The 16,168-nt window shown below is 41.4% G+C and overlaps 1 pseudogene; it reads right to left on the bottom strand.

The window, feature by feature from the left end:
• Window positions 1–3,070: 3,070 nt before the first annotated feature.
• Window positions 3,071–4,055, bottom strand: LOC112322343 (deoxyuridine 5'-triphosphate nucleotidohydrolase pseudogene; annotated as a pseudogene).
• Between the last annotated feature and the right edge of the window lie 12,113 nt (window positions 4,056–16,168).

Genomic DNA, 16,168 nt, shown 5'->3' with positions numbered 1-16,168 from the left:
CAAAAAATTATATCTCAACATGTCAACCTCAAGCCATGACTCATGATGTTTATTGCAAAAATGAAGAAAAAAAAAACTGCAAATGTAACTTCTACATTACTGAACAATGAAAAAAACTGATTGTATACACTGCCCATTTTTAAAAAGATTGTATGTATTTATTTTTAGAGAGGGGAAGGGAGGGAGAAAGGGAGGGAGAGAAACATCAATGTGTGTTTGCCTCTAGTGCACCCCCTACTGGGGACGTGGTCCACAGCTCAGGCATGTGCCCTACACTGGGAATCCCATTGGCAACCCTTTTTTGCAGGCTGGCGCTCAATGCACTGAGGCACTCCTGCAACGGCCACTGCATACTTTTCAAGGCAAATTGTTAACCAACTTTGTTTCTCAATTCATAGTATTAACATTTAAACCCCATGTCTCAAATCAAACAGTAAGGGAAAAAACAAACAAAAAAGCAATCTTCATCATGAGGAAAAAAGAGAAAACATCACCTGAGAAAAAATATTTGTAAGCCCTGACTGGTGTGGCTCAGTGGACTGAGCACCTGCCTTTGAACCACAAGGTCAGCAGCTGGATTCTTGGTAAGGGCACGTGCCTGGGTTGTGTGCCAGATCCCCACTGGGTGGTGTGTGAGAGGCAACTGATCAATGTGTTTCTTAGGCATTGATGTTCCTCTCCCTTTCTCCCTTACCCCTCTCTAAAAGTAGATAAATAAAATATTTTTAAAATACATAAAAAGTTGGTGTCTAATATACCCTCCACATCTTATGTTTTTTAGGAAATGGACATTAAAAGAATGAAAATGAAAGAAAGTGCACATTCCAGAAAAACAAAACCACTATTGGAAAAGTCAGACTCTAGAACACTGAGACCCACAAATGCTGCTGTGAATGTGGAGTAAACAGAACTCTCATTCCTTGTGGATTAAAATGCAAAATTCTAATAAAATAGAGCAAAAATAGTCTCTTCAACAAATGGTGTAGGGAGATCTGGACAGCTACATGCAAAAAAATGAAACTTGATCACCAACTTATGCCATACACAAAAATAAATTCAAGATGGATAAAAGACATAAATATAAGTGGTAACACCATAAAAGTCCTAGGGGAAAACATTAGCAGGAAGATCTCAGACATTCCACACCGCAACATCCTCACAGACACATCCCCTAAAGCAAGGGACATAAAGGGAAGAATAAACAAATGGGACCTCATCAAAATAAAAAGCTTCTACTGGGCTAAAGAAAACAGCATTAAAAGACAAAGAGAACCAACAGTATGGGAAAACATATTTGCTAATGATACCTCAGACAAGGGCCTGATCTCCAAAATATATAAAGAACTCACACGACTCCACTCCTGGAAGACAAAACACCCAATTAAAAAATGGGCAAAGGACTTGAACAGACACTTCTCCAAGGAAGACATACACAGGGCCCAGAGACATAGGAAGAGATGCTCAGCATCACTAGCCATCAGAGAGATGCAAATTAAAACCACAATGAGGTACCATCTCACACCAGTCAGAGTGACCAACATAAACAAATCAACAAACAAATGTTGGAGAGGATGTGGGGAAAAGGGAACCCTAGTACATTGTTTGTGGGAATGCAGACTGGTGAGGCCACTGTGGAAAAGAATATGGAATTTCCTCAGAAAACTAAGAATGGAACTGCCCTTTGACCCAGCAATTCCGCTGCTGGGATTATACCCTAAGAACGCTGAAACACCCATCCAAAAGAACCTATGCACCCCAATGTGCATAGCAGCACAATTTACAATAGCCAAGTACTGGAAGCAACCTTAGTGCCCATCTGCAAATGAGTGGATCAAAGAATTATGGTACATTTACACAATGGAATTCTAAGCAGCAGAGAGAAAGAAGGAGCTTATACCCTTTGCAATGGCATGAATGGAACTGGACAGCATTATGCTAAGTGAAATAAGCCAGGCAGTGAGGGACAAATACCATATGATCTCACCTTTACCTGGAACATAATCAATAAAAGAAAAAAGCTAAGAAAATATAACCAGAGACATTGAAATTAAGAACGTTGTAAACATTGAAGTTAAGAACAATCTAACAATGGGCGGGGGGAGTGGTAAGGGGACAGTGAGGAGAGGGGATTACAGGAAGTACTTTAAATGACACATGGACCAAATCAAGGCGGAGGGTGGAGGTGGGGATGGGAGGGGGGTTCGGCTGGAGTGGGGTGGAGGGATGAGGAGAAAAGGCACACAACTGTAATTGAATAACAATAAAAAATTTAAAAAAAAAAGACTAAAAAAAAGAATGTTGAAATAATAGCCAGAGGAGAGTGGGGACGGGATAGTGGGGAGAGGGGTCTCCAGGAGCTACTGTAAAGGACAGAAGGACAAAATCAAGCGGGAGGGTACAGGTGGGGGAGGGAGGTGGGACTGCCTGGGGTGGGTTGGAGGGATGGGGAGAAAATGCAGGCAATTGTAACTGAATAAAAATAAATTAATTAATTAAAAAAGAAAGAAAAATAAGCTGTTCATGGGGTAGCATTCTGTCAATTAAATAATAGAGTTCTGGGGGGAATCAGTAACTGATGTACATTTTACTGAAAAAAATAATGTGTTAGGTTACCATGCAGATTTATAGAACAGTCAAATGCAGGAAAGCACAGAAATGAACCTTTTCCCTGGTCAAAACAGAACTATGTAAAACCAAAAAAAAAAAAAAAAAAAAAAAAAAAAAAAAAAAAAAAAAAAGAATTTTGGAAGGTAAAGTGGGATTAAGCAACAAAACACGAAAGAAAAACTTATTTTTTTTAATTTTAATTTTTATTGTTATTCAATTACAGTTGTGTGCCTTTTCTCCCCATCCCTCCACCCCACCCCAGCCAAACGCCCCTCCTTCCCCCACCTCCACCCTCCCCCTGGATTTTGTCCATGTGTCCTTTATAGTAGTTCCTGTAATCCCCTCTCCTCACTGTCCCCTCCCCACTCCCCCTGTCAATTGTTACATTGTTCTTAACTTCAATGAAAAACTTATTTTTAAGAAAAAAAATATGCTTTGTCATTTTCTGATCTCGGCTTACATTTCAATTCTTTCCTCTGGAACCAAAGCCTCCAGAACCCCGATTGCTGTCATCCAAACCATCAACTTCTTCTATTTCTGGATAACAAATCCGTTCACAAATGAGCTGGGCAATGCAGTCATCTTTTTTAACTTCAAACATTTCTTTTAAAAAATTGAACAGTAGAACACCAATATTTCCACCATAACCTTCATCTACAACACCAGCTGCTACATCTAGGAAGTGTTTTACAGCCAAACCAGAACGTGGAGCTACTGTTCTATAGCACCCAGCAGGCAAAGCAATCTGAAAGTCAGCTTTCACAAGGGCTCTCTCCATAGGTGCAACAGTGTAATCATAAGCACTGTACAGGTCCTAGCCAGCCACCCTCGCGGATCCCTTGGTCTGGGCAGCGCCGTGCTCCCAGACCCAACTAAACAAAGCCGCGCGCTGCCCTCCTCTGCAAGCGGAGAATGCTTGCTGGGGGAGATGCTGTGTATCTCTTCAGATCACAGTATGGCAGAGCAGAACACGGGCACAGGTTGCCCCAGAAGAACAGGAAGGCACGACTCAAATCTTTTCAAAAACTACATTCAATTTAGACAAGCTGTTTTTTAAGATTTTATTTATTTATTTTTAGACAGAGGGGAGGAGGGTGAGAAACATCAATGGGAGGTTGCCTCACACGCACCCCCTGCTGGGGACCTGGCTCACTACCCAGGATGTGCCCCAACTGGGAATCAAAGTTTGGAGAATTTATCACATACAAGGAATCACACTGGAAAACCAGCAGCGAGAATGGTTGACTGAGACTGAGAGATGCTGGAGTCCAAGTCTTTCTCTTAAAGGGCCTGACACACACTTACAGGGACTGACAATCTCTGACCGTCAGCCTTGGCACAGCAGATTGAAAGGTGCTAGGGACATTCAGGGAGGGACTCAACTGTCTGGCTTCAGGGCTAAGGCTAGAGGGGCAGTATTCTGCCACACAGAAGTCATCTGAGGCCATTACTGCACTATTGAGCCCTCCCCACACTAGAGCTAGAAGGCGTTGTATCTGCATACCCACATACCTGGCTAATGCTATAGCCCTGTCCTAGTGATGCCCTGAGACCTTGCCCCACTCCACTCGAGAATTCAGCCAAGCCATGTTCGGTGCCTTGTCCATACAAATGGCCCTTCTTGTCTCATCCTCCAGACTTTCCTAAATCTCTCAGACCAGCTGGGTCTGACCTCTGCATGCCCTATACCTCTCACTCAGTGGCCCAGGCAAAGCAAAAGGATGTTCTCTTTCTACATTTTTTATTGCTGTTCAAGTACAGTTGTCTCCAATTTCCCCAAATCACTCCCCCACAACCCAGACATTCCCCACTTCCCCCCATTGATCCTACCCCTCATTGGGTTTTTCCATGTGTCCTTTATACATGCTTCTGAAAACTCTTCCCTCTTTCCCCTCCGCTATCCCATCTCAACTCCCCTCTGGTTACTGTCAGTTTGTTCTTTATTTTGATGTTTCTGGTTATACTTTGCTTGCTTGGTCGTTTTGTTGATTAGGTTCCTCTTATAGGTGAGATCATATGGTGTTTGTCTTTCACCACCTGGCTTATTTCATTACCATAATGCTCTCTAGATCCATCCATGCTGTCCGAAAGGTTAGAAGCTCTTCCTATCCTGAGAACTGTAGAACACCAATTCAAAAGACCCTATTCACCCCAATGTTCATAGCAGCACAATTTACAATAGCCAAGTGCTGGGATCAACCTCAGTGCCCATCAGTAAATGAATGGATCAAGAAACTATGGTACATCTGCACAAACAAAAGGACATTTTGAACTGAAACAGAAAATTATATTGGCACATGTTGGGGAGGTCAATTGTACTACTAGAAAATCAATGAGTCTAAACTTTGTGGGGTCTTATATGGAGCCCTCTGGTGGTTAAAGATTGTAAGTCAGAAAACATGACACCTGTCCCCAGGCTTCCTGGCATTGCTGAATCAAATTCCAGGATCTCAACCACTTCCTTCATGAACTGTGTTCTTGGCCAAAAAGAAACCTTAAAACAAAAAAAGGCTCAATGTACAATTTCTCGGCAACATGCACAGATTTTCCCAGGTCCCCAAAGAAATGCAAGAGGAGCCAGACCATGGCCGCCCTGAGTGTCCCAAAATAACTTACCTGTATACACTGCACGCTTTTTTAAAAAAGATTGAATTTATTTATTTTTAGAGAGAGAGGGCTTTGGGGAAACTGCGAATAGGATAACAGAGGTCACTGGAGTAAAAACAGAATTCTGAAAGCATGTAGGAGCATGGGACACTGTTGGAGACCAGCTGGCCCTCTATGACAGCAACACAAATAAACCTGGCCTTTGTAAAATCCTTCGCACTGAAGCAAAGCTTCCCAAACCACACTTGAATTTCCTGCTTCCTCTGAGATCTTTGGGTTTCTCACCTGTGACATCTGCATCTCCATTCCCACCTACCTGGAGGGGTGGATATTGACTTTCTTCTGCACACATCCCAACGATCCTTCATTTGTTCCAAAAAGGAGACCAGGACGGGCTTGGAAACAACAAGACCTGTGTACAAAATAAATATTATTAGTTTTCAAAGATTCCCCATTTCCCATCCACACTGTGGTTAGGTAGGAATGCTGCAGGAAAATTAAAATTTTCTAGAAGTTCATTTTCCAAATCCTGTTTCCTCATAGCACCTTAATTGTTCTAACAATAAGTAAATTTTTCATACAATGAGTTCCTAGGGACCATAATTCTTGAAGCCTTTATTTTCTACACGAGATAACCTCTAAGTTCTCCCTTGTGAGCATGAGTCTGAGTCAGCCATACAAAATCAAGTCCCCAAAAGATGTTAAATAAAGAAAATCCTGTGGGTGGAGCAGGAACTCTGAAGGAAGTAATCCTCACCCAGGGAGACCAGGTTGCTGTAGTTCTCCAACATCACATCCGAGTACAATTTCCACTGAGCTGGGTCCAGGCAATCCCACTCCTACCGAGAGAAGTCTACAGACACGTCCTTGAAGGTTAAGGATCACTGGGGGAAAAGAAATTCGAGGCACATTTCCCAAGGAGACACCAGGAGAGTTCTCAGTGTCATCTAACATGAAAATTGGGAGAAGTAGGTTTGACCTAGGAGATATCTTGCATCATTTCCTAAGGTCATTATGACCCTCTAACACTCTCTAATGTATTTTCAAATATTGCAAAATGAGGATAATACATGCTCACAACTCCACTGCAAAGAGATTAGTTTTCAGGAAAATGCACTTTAAAATGAAGGAACAGGAAGGGAGGAGGAAGATGGCAGCAAGATATGTGGGAGCGGAGTCCACTTCCCCTCGGAACCAGTGAAACACCTGGCTGATCTGAGGAACAGAGCAAACAGCCAATGGTATTCCAGCATATATCAAGATCAGAGACCAATAATTGGAGAGGACATTGAAAAACCAGACGATGTCCTTGGTATATGCATCCCTGTGGAATTTATTCACCTCCACTGTGTCAGAGACCATCAGAGATGGTTTTGACTCCCTATGTCCTGAGCCTGTACAGAAAGTCTGTTGCTCAATCAGGTACTCCTCATTTCCTTAAGAAATTAAAAAATAATAATAGGAGGAGAGAAGGGAAGATGGCGGTGAGATAGGTGGGAGTGGAGTCAACTTCTGTCTACACCTGGGTGAAACACCTACCCAATCTACTGAGGAACAAAGCGAACAGCCAACAGCACCCCAGCGTTTATGAAGATACGAGACCAAAAACCATAGAGGACACTGAAAAAGCAGAAGGTAAGGGGATTGCTTCAGGACAAAAAGGGCCCTGGGACCAGCACAGGGGCCAGGGTGGCTGCAGCCCCAGGCCCGCCCCTGCTGGGCCTAACACATGACAGGTTCACGGCTCCCTCCCCTGCCAAACAAGGCTTGAGCAACACTGTGAGAGACCTGGTTGCTTGAAGTTGCAGGGAAGGGAATTAGGACGAAGTGGTAAACCCACAGAGACCATGGGCGCTGGCTGGGGAGAGTTGAGAGTTGGGCCATGTGGGACCCTGACCTGGACAGTGCCCTGTATAGCTGGAGAGGTGGGCTGTGTGAGAGGACAGGCCCTTCCTTGTATGGAGGGAGCTGCAGGATTGAGCAGGAAGATTTTCCCAAAAAGAAAAAGGCCTTCAGGGGCACTTTTGGGAATTCCCCTGCAACAACAGCTCCAGTCTCCTCTCTACCCAGCCACCCGCCTCCCTGGGGAGTGTGCGCATCTACCACAGAGTGTCTGCACTTCATCTCGGAGGGAACTGAGACCAGAGGCACCGGGGAGAGTGCGAATCAAGGAAGGTTCTGCACGCACAACCATAGCCCAGAGGAGGACTACCATGAAAAACAGTGGGTAGAACCCAGGAATACCAAGACACCTCCTGGAAGAGGAAACACACCAACAAAGGAAACACCAACAGATAAGAACAGAAGAAGGTGAAGGAGGGAGTGGAATTCACACTAAGTCAACACAGGACCTATCTGAAAATACAAATAAATAGTGAAGAAATTACTAAGAACAAACAACTAAACAAGAGCAAGAGAAAAGCCTCAAAACCTTGTACACAAGGAAGATCCAGCTCCAACAAAACCTGCCGGCACCTGCACAACAGAAAACAAGAGGTGGGGAACAGACTGACCTTCTCATAAACACCTGGTGGGAAAGACCCACCAAAGAAAGACCCAAAAAGAACCAAATACCAAAGACATACAAAGAACCAATATAAACCACAGCCCAAGATCAGTAAGATCGGGAGATCAAGGAGACTTTACCACTAAATTTCACACGTATTCTATCACAGAAGTTTACACCAAAAAACCAGGGGGTCAGAAGAGAGCAACTTAAGAAGAGGAGGCTAACAAGAAGAGTCTCACAAACAATGGGAAGACAAAGAAACAATCCCCACATGAAAGAAAAGGGGGAAGTCTCAGAAACAATGCTAAATGAAATAGAGGAAAGTCAACTATCAGATAATGAGTAAAAATAATTGGTTATAAGAAAGCTTCATGAGCTCACACAGAATTAACAAAAACTACAGGGAAACTACAATGAACTCACTGAAAACTATTATCAACATGAAAAAGGAACCAGAAACTATCAACAGGGGCCAAGAGGAAATGAAGAATACAATTTTGGAACCGAAGAACACAGTAGAAGGAATTAAAAGCAGGCTCGATGAAGGACAGGATAGGATCAGCGAACTGGAGAAGAGGTAGGAAAAAAAGACCCAGAATGAGCAAGAAAAGGAAAAGAGGCTCACAAAGAATTAAGAGGGGTTAAGGGAAATGCAGGACAACATGAAACACAATAATATCCTTAAAATTGGGATATCAGAAGGAGAAGAGGAAGAGCAAGGGATAGAAACGTGTTTGAAAAAGTAATGAGGGAAAATTTCCCTAATTTGATGAGAGAAAAAGTCACCCAAATCCAGGAATCACAGAGAGTCCCAAGCAAGAGGAATCCAAAGAGGCCCACTGCAAGACACATCATAATTAAAATGGCAAAATTCCAAGACAAAGAAAGAATCCTAAAGCCAGCAAGGGGGAAACAGAAAGTAAAATACAAGGGAGCCCCAATAAGTTTAGCAACTGACTTCTCAATGGAAACGCTGCAAGACAGAAGAGAATGGCAAAAAATATTCCAAGTAATGAGAACCAGAGGCCTGCAACCAAGGCTACTTTACCCAGCAAGGCTCTCAATCAAGATAGAAGGACAAATAAAGAGGTTCCCAGACAAAAGAAGTCTAAAAGAATACACCTCCCCCAAACCAGCTCTGCAAGAGATGCTAAAAGGACTGCTTTAAGGAAACGCAGGAAAAGAGAAAGAGACAGGAAAACAGGTATGAAAAATGGCAATGAATAAATACCTATTGATAATAACCTTAAGTGTAAATGGATTAAGTGCTCCAATCAGAAGATATAGAATAGCTGAGTGGATAGGAAAGCATGACCCACACACATGCTGCCTACAAGAGACCCATCTCAGGACAAAACACGTACAAAGACAGAAAGTGAAGGGCTGGAAACAAATTTTCCAAGCAAATGGACATGAAAAAAAAGCAGAGGTAGCAATACTCATATCAGACAAAATAGACTTCCAAAGAAGGGCCATAAAGACAGACCCAGAAGGTCACTTCATAATACTCAAAGGAAGAATTCACCAAGAAGACATAAACATTGTAAATATATATGCACCCAACATAGGAGCACCCAAATACATAAAGAAAATCTTGGAGGACTTCAAGAAAGATATTTACAGCAACACAATTATAGTAGCGGATAAGAATACCCCACTTTCAAATATGGACAGATTTTCCAAACAAAATATCAACAAAGATATTGTGGCATTGAACAAGGCCTTGGATCAATTGAACTTAACTGATATATATAGAGCCTTTCATCCCAAAGAAGCAAAATACACATTCTTTTCAAATGCACATGGAACATTTTCAAAGATAGACAACATGATAGGACACAAAACAAGCCTCTACAAGTTCAAGAAAATTGAAATCATATCAAGCATTTTCTCTGACCACAAGGGACTCTAACTAGAAACAAATCTCAAGGAAAAAAATCCCAAATACTCAAAACATGGAGATTGAATACCATGCTCTTAAAAAATGAATGGGTGAAAAATGAGATTAGAGAAGAAATCAAAGTTTCTGGAAACAAAGAAAAGTGAACTCACAACAATCTCAAACGTATGGGACACAGCAAAGGCAGTCCTGAAAGGGAAGTTCATAGTGATATAGGGCTACCTACAAAGAATAGAAACATCTCAAAAGAACAACCTAACCCTATGCCTATGAGAACTCAAGGAACAACAACAAAGACAGCCCTGAGCGAGCACAAGGAAGGAAATAACCAAGCTCAGAGCAGAGTTAAATCACATAGAGACTAAAAGCACAATTGTAAGGATCAATGAATCCAGGATCTGGTTCTTTGAAAAGATAAACAAAATCAACAAGCCTTTAAGTAGGCTCATCAAGAAAAAAAGAGATAGGATCCAAATAAACAGAATTAGAAATGAAAGTGGAGAGATTACAACTGATACCACAGAAATACAAAGGATCGTAAGAAATTACTATGAAGAACTGTATGCTAAGAAATTTGAAAACCTAGATGAAATGGACACATTTCTATAACAATATGATCTTCCAAAACTGAATGAGGAAGAAGCAGAAAACCTGAACAGACCAATAACAGCAGACGAAATTGAAGCAGTCATCAAAAAACTCCAAACACACAAAGCCCTAGCTCAGATGGTTTCACAGGAGATTTCTACAAAGCATTTAAGGAAGAGCTAACCCCTATCCTTCACAGACTATTCAAAAAAACCCAAACTGATGGAAGACTCCCAAACTCTTTTTATGAAGACAACATCATCCTAATCCCAAAACCAGATAAAGACATAATGAAGAAAGAAAACTTCAGGCCAATATCGCTGATGAACATAGACGCTAAAATTCCCCACAAAATATTAGAAAAGCGTACCCAGCAATATATTAAAAAGATCATCCACCATGACCAAGTGGGATTCATCCCAGGGATGCAAGGATGGTACAATATTCGCAAATCAATAAACAAGATACATCACATCAACAACAGCAAAGAAAAAAATCACATGATCATATCAATAGATGTGGAAAAAGCGTTCGATAAGATACAGCACCCATTTCTGATAAAAACACTCATTAACTGGGAATAAAGGGAGCATTCCTCAACATAATAAAGGCCATATATGAGAGACCTACAGCCAACATCACACTAAATGGACAAAAACTTAGAGCTTTCCCACTAAGATCAGGAACAAGACAAGGAAGCCCTCTCTCACCACTCCTATTCAACATAGTACTGGAAGTCCTAGCCACAGCAATCACACAAGAAAAAGCAATAAAAGGCATCCAAATTGGAAAGGAGGAAATGAAACTGTCACTGTTTGCAGACGACATGATAGTGTACATGGAAAACCCTATAGACTCCACCAAAAAACTACTCGACCTAATAAATGAATTTGGCAAAACAGCTGGATACAGAGTCAATACCCAGAAATCAAAGGCATTCTTGTACACCAGCAATGAAACTGCAGAAACAGAAATCAGGAAAAACATCCCATTTGATATAGCAACAAGAAAAATAAAGTACCTAGGAATAAACCTAACCAAGGAGGTAAAAGACCTGTACTCAGAAAACTACACAACACTGAAGAAAGAAATTAAGGAAGATACAAACAAATGGAAGCATGTACCATGCTCATGGATTGGAAGAATTAACATCATCAAAATGGCCATACTACCCAAAGCAACTATTAGATTCAATGCAATCCCTACTAGAGTACCCATGACATATTTCACAGATATAGAACAAACATTGCAGAAATTCATATGGAACCATAAACGACCCCGAATAGCTGCAGCAATTTTGAGGAAGAAGAACAAAGCAGGAGGGATCACAATACCTGATATCAAACTGTATTACAAGGCCACTGTAATCAAAACAGCCTGGTACTGGCATAAAAACAGGCACATAGACCAATGGAACAGAATAGAGAGCCCAGAAATAAACTCAAGTCTATACGGTCAATTAATATTTGACAAAGGAGGCAGGAGCATAAAATGGAGCAAAAACAGCCTCTTCAACAGATGGTGTTGGGAGATCTGGACAGCTACGTGCAAAAAAATGAACGCAATCACCAACTTACGCCATACACGAAAATAAAATCAAGATGGATAAAAGACTTAAATATAAGCCGTAACACCATAAAAGTCCTTGAGGAAAACATTGGCAGGAAAATCTCAGACATTCCACGCAGCAACATCCTCACAGACATGTCCCCTAAAGCAAGGGACATAAAGGAAAGAAAAAACAAATGGGACCTCATCAAAATAAAAAGCTTCTGCATGGCTAAACAAAACAGCACCAAATTACAAAGAGAACCAACAGTGTGGGAAAACATATTTGCCAATGATACCTCAGACAAGGGCCTGATCTCCAAAATATATAAAGAACTCACACGACTACACTACAGGAAGACAAACAACCCAATTAAAAAATGGGCAAAGGACGTGAGCAGACACTTCTCCAAGGAAGACATACAGAGGGCCCAGAGATATATGAAAAGATGCTCAGCATCACTAGCCATCAGAGAGATGCAAAATAAAACCACAATGAGGTATCATCTCACACCAGTCAGAATGACCAACATAAACCAATCCACAAACAAATGTTGGAGAGGATGTGGAGAAAAGGGAACCCTCATGCACTGTTGGTGGGAATGCAGACTGGTGAGGCCACTGTGGAAAAGAGTATGGAATTTCCTCAGAAAACTAAAAATGGAACTGCCCTTTGACCCAGCAATTCCGCTGCTGGGATTATACCCTAAGAACGCTGAAACACCAATCCAAAAGAACCTGTGCACCCCAATGTTCATAGCAGCACAATTTACAATACCAAGTACTGGAAGCAACCTAAGTGCCCATCAGCAAACGAGTGGATCCAAAAACTATGGTATATTTACACAATGAAATTCTACGCAGCAGAGAGAAAGAAGGAGCTTATACCCTTTGCAACAGCATGGATGAAACTGGAGAGCATTATGCTAAGTGAATTAAGCCAGGCGGTGAGGGACAAATACCAAATGATCTCACCTTTAAGTGGAACATAAGCAATAGAAGAAAAAAGCAAACAAAATATAACCAGAGACATTGAAGTTAAGAACAGTCTAATAATACCCAGGGCGGGGGTGTGGGGTGGGGGCGGGGACAGTGGGTAGAGGGGATTACAGGAACTACTATAAAGGACACATGGACAAAACCAAGGGGGAGGGTTGAGGGGGGGGGAGGGCGGTGGGTTCACCTGGGTTGGGGTGGACAGATGGGGACAAACGGCATACAACTGTAATTGAATAGCAATAAAAAAAAAATGACATAGAGACTAAAAGCACAATTCTGAGGATCAATGAATCCAGGAGCTGGTTCTTTGAAAATATAAACAAAATCGACAAGCCTTTAAAAAGGCTCATCAAGAAAAAAAGAGAGAGGATCCAAATAAACACAATTAGAAACGAAAGAGGAGAGATTACAACTGATACCACAGAAATACAAAGGACTGTAAGAAATTACTACGAAGAACTGTATGCCAAGAAATTTGAAAACCTAGGTGAAATGGACACATTTCTAGAAAAATATGATCTTCCAAAACTGAATGAAGAAGACGCAGAAAACCTGAGCAGACCAATAACAGCAGACGAAATTGAAGCAGTTATCAAAAAACTCCAAACACACAAAGCCCTAGCTCAGATGGTTTCATAGGAGAATTCTACAAAGCATTTAAGGAAGAGCTAACCCCTATCCTTCACAGACTATTTGAAATATTCCAAACTGATGGAAGACTCCCAAACTATTTTTATGAAGCCAGCATCATCCTAATCCCAAAATCAGATAAAGACCCAACGAACAAAGGAAACTTCAGTCCAATATCGGTGATGAACATAGATGCTAAAATTCCCCACAAAATATTAGCAAAGCGCATCAAGCAGTACATTAAAAAGATCGTCCACCATGACCAAGTGGGATTTATCCCAGGGATGCAAGGATGGTACAATACTCCCAAATCAATAAACATAATACATCACATGAACAACAGCAAAGACAAAAACCACATGATCATATCAACAGATGCGGAAAAGCATTTGATAAGATACAGCACCCAGTTCTGATAAAAACACTCAGCAAAATGGGAATAGAGGGAGCATTCCTCAACATAATAAAGGCCATAATGACAGACCTACAGCCAACATCATACTCAATGGACAAAAACTTAGAGCTTTCCCACTAAGATCAGGAACAAGACAAGGATGCCTTCTCTCACCACTCCTTTCAACATAGTACTGGAAGTCCTTGCCACAGCAATCAGACAAGAAAAAGCAATAAAAGGCATCCAAATTGGAAAGGAGGAAATGAAACTGTCACTGTTTGCAGATGACATGATAGTGTACATGGAAAACCCTATAGACTCCACCAAAAAACTACTCGACCTAATAAATGAATTTGGCAAAACAGCTGGATACAAAGTCAATACTCAGAAATCAAAGGCATTCCGGTATACCAACAATGAAACTTCAGAAAGAGAAATCAGGAAAAAAATCCCATTTGATATAGCAACAAGAAAAATAAAGTACCTAGGAATCAACCTAACCAAGGAGGAAAAAGACCTGTACTCAGAAAACTACACAACACTGAAGAAAGAAATTAAGGAAGACACAAACAAATGGAAGCATGTACCATGCTCCTGGATTGGAAGAATTAACATCATCAAATTGGCCATACCACCCAAAGCAATTTATAGATTCAATGCAATCCCTACTAGAGTACCCATGACATATTTCACAGATATAGAACAAACATTTCAGAAATTTATATGGAACCATAAACGACCCTGAATAGCTGCAGCAATTTTGAGAAAGAAGAACAAAGCAGGAGGGATCACAATACCTGATATCAAACTGTATTACAAGGCCACGGTAATCAAAACATCCTGGTACTGGCATGAAAATAGGCACATAGACCAATGGAACAGAACAGAGAGCCCAGAAATAAACTCAAGTCTTTACGGTCAATTAATATTTGACAAAGGAGGCAGGAGCATAAAATGGAGCAAAAACAGCCTCTTCAACAGATGGTGTTGGGAGATCTGGACAGCTACGTGGAAAAAAATGAAACTCCATCACCAACTTATGCCATACACAAGAATAAACTCAAGATGGATAAAAGACTTAAATATCAGTTGTAACACCATAAAAGTCCTAGAGGAAAACATTGGCAGGAAAATCTCAGACATTCCATGCAGCAACATCCTCACAGAATGTCCCCTAAAGCAAGGGACATAAAGGAAAGAATAAACAAATGGGACCTCATCAAAATAAAAAGCTTCTGCATGGCTAAACAAAACAGCACCAAATTACAAAGAGAACCAACAGTGTGGGAAAACATATTTGCCAATGATACCTCAGACAAAGGCCTGATCTCTAAAATATATAAAGAACTCACATGACTGCACTCCAGGAAGACAAACAACCCAATTAAAAAATGGGCAAAGGACTTGAACAGACACCTCTCCAAGGAAGACATACAGAGGGCCCAGAGACATATGAAAAGATGCTCAGCATCACTAGCCATCAGAGAGATGCAAATTAAAACCACAATGAGGTACCATCTCACACCAGTCAGAGTGGCCAACATAAACCAATCCACAAACAAATATTGGAGAGGATGCGGAGAAAAGGGAACCCTAGTGCACTGTTGGTGGGAATGCAGTCTGGTGAGTCCCCTGAGGAAAACAGTATGGAATTTCCTCAGAAAACTAAAAGTGGAAATGCCCTTTGACCCAGCAATTCCGCTGCTGGGATTATACCCTAAGATCCCTGAAACACCAATCTTAAAGAACCTGTGCACCCCAATGTTCATGGCAGCACAATTTACAATAGCCAATTACTGGAAGCAACCTAAGTGCCCATCAGCAAACGAGTGGATCCAAAAACTATGGTATATTTACACAATGGAATTCTATGCAGCAGAGAGAAAGAAGGAGCTTATACCCTTTGCAACAGCATGGGTGAAACTGGAGAGCATTTTGCTAAGTGAAATAAGCCAGGCAGTCAGGGACAAATACCATGTGATCTCACCTTTACCTGGAACATAATCAACAAAAGAAAAGAGCAAACACAATCTAACCGGAGACATTGAGGGGGGGGAACAGTCTAGCAGTGGCCAGGGGGGAGTGGGGTGGGGACACTAGGAAGAGGGGTTTTAGGAACTATTATAAAGGACACATGGACAAAACTGGGGGGGATGGTGAGGGTGGGGGAGGCAGGTGGGTTTACCTGGGGTAGGGGGGAGGGAAGGGGAGAAAAGGCATACAACTGTAATTGAATAAGAATAAAAAATAAAAAATAAAAAAAAGAATGAAACCTGGGCTTTGCAAAATCCTTGCCATTGAAGCACAGTTTCCCAAACCAAACTTTAAGATATGGCTTCCTCTGTGATCTCTGGGTTTCTCACATTTGATATTTGTATCTGCATTC

Source organism: Desmodus rotundus, unplaced genomic scaffold (genome assembly GCF_022682495.2).
Source record: "Desmodus rotundus isolate HL8 unplaced genomic scaffold, HLdesRot8A.1 manual_scaffold_57, whole genome shotgun sequence".
Lineage (NCBI taxonomy): Eukaryota > Metazoa > Chordata > Mammalia > Chiroptera > Phyllostomidae > Desmodus > Desmodus rotundus.
Note: the sequence above shows the minus strand (reverse complement) of the source record. Positions and strands in the feature narration are given on the sequence as shown.